General features: G+C 37.6%; 1 long non-coding RNA gene across 1 annotated transcript in view; it reads right to left on the bottom strand.

Moving 5' to 3' along the window:
* LOC104531081 (uncharacterized) overlaps positions 1-808 on the bottom strand; it is a 4,331-nt gene extending 3,523 nt beyond the window's left edge. The window contains exon 1 of the long non-coding RNA XR_728071.2: positions 687-808. This is a non-coding gene — a long non-coding RNA (uncharacterized LOC104531081). The remainder of the gene's footprint in view (positions 1-686) is intronic.
* Between the last annotated feature and the right edge of the window lie 863 nt (positions 809-1,671).

Below are 1,671 nucleotides of genomic sequence, written 5' to 3'. Positions count from 1 at the left end.
CCCTTGTCCTGTCACTATCTGCCCATCTTTTACGTGCATCCATACCATGAGCACACTTGTGAGATCTTGGGTTTCGTGGCACAATTTTCCTTGCACAAATGCTGGCCAGATCTAGTCCTTCCTTAGAGCTTTGTTAAGATGTACATCTTAGAATCATCATAGAATGGTTTGGATTGGAAGGGACCTTAAAGATCATCCAGTTCCAACCCCCCTGCCAGCAGCAGGGACACCTTCCACTAGACCAGGTTGCTCAAAGCCTCATCCAGCCTGGCCACAAACACTTCCAGGGAGGAGCAGCCACAGCTTCCTTGGGCAACCTGTTCCAGTGTCTCACCACCCTCACAGTGAAGAACTTCTTCCTAATATCTCATCTAAACCTCCCCTCTTTCAGCTTAAACCCTTTGAAAAAGTCCTTTGAAAAAGTCAAATTAAATCAGGTAGTTTAACTTCCTTCCTAAAAAAAACCAACCTAAACGAGTTCCACTTGGCTATCAAGGCAGAAGCACACACGAAACAGTTACAAAAATGTAAATATCAGGAAAAAGAAAACAAAATAAAAATTGGCCCAAGTTCATTGCAAGCAATTACCTTCCTTCTAAAATAATATCAAGTGTTAAAACTAATACAAGTAGAAATCTGTTTGATAGGCTGCAATTATTTATACGTAGGCTCTTATAAAAACATACTTGGCCTCAATATCAGCTTTCTCCCGCACCGCTTGAGCCATCTGTTCAGTCTCAAAATATTTCTTTTTGCCTTTAGCTAAATCTTTTACTGTCTCTTGTAACTCAGCTTGGATCCTCGTCAGCTGGTCCACGCACTGCAAAAAAAAAAAGCATTCAGGAAAAAAAACCCCAACATTATTTTTTTTTGCATCTAAATAACATTATTATCATCATTTTACTACTTTTTATTATATTTTCTATGGAATGACACGGTCTCCAAGTCATTACTGGTCAATTATTCATGCCTTATTTTTAAAGCTGATCAGAAAATAAAAGCACATTTCTTTCCTTCTCTCTGCTGCTGTTTAACGATTCAAATCCAATGATAAGTTGCAAGTTAAACATAAAAGTTCTGTAAGCTTTGGATGAAGTAATTAGATGAAATAATTCGAATATAATTGGGAAAATTAAAAGAAAATCTACTCGAGGTGATGAAAAGAAGGAATAATGTTTCCTTTATGCAATTTAAAACAGAAGATAAAAGCTACTGAGTAAAACACACCACGACAGCAACCAGAAGTGATAAACTTTATTTTAACAGCTAATTTTTCTTAAATTATTTTGACAGCTTTCCAACAAACTGGGTTATCTCAGAAATCAGCGTAGTTCATAAAGAAAACTTAAAATGAACGGCTAGCTAGGCAAGAAGTGAAAATAATTCCATCTCTTTTCATTAATATCACCCAAATAATGTTACAATATGTTATAATGTAAAAAAATAATATTCAAAGGAACAGCAAGAAAAATTTCTGTACTGGTTTTAACTGGGAAAGTGTTAATTTTCTGTGTAGTAGCTGGTCTGGGGCTGTGCTGTAGATTTGTGACCAAAATCATGTTAATAAGGTGAATTTTTGAGCTATTGCTGAGCAGCGCTTCCATGGCGGCAAGGTCTGCGGGCTTGGGGGGGACAACAGGTTGCAGAGGACACCGAGCTGGGTGGGAGTGT

The sequence above is a fragment of the Antrostomus carolinensis genome, unplaced genomic scaffold (assembly GCF_000700745.2).
Source record: "Antrostomus carolinensis isolate BGI_N321 unplaced genomic scaffold, ASM70074v2 scaffold18169, whole genome shotgun sequence".
NCBI lineage: Eukaryota > Metazoa > Chordata > Aves > Caprimulgiformes > Caprimulgidae > Antrostomus > Antrostomus carolinensis.
This window is presented reverse-complemented; position numbering and strand designations above follow the sequence as displayed.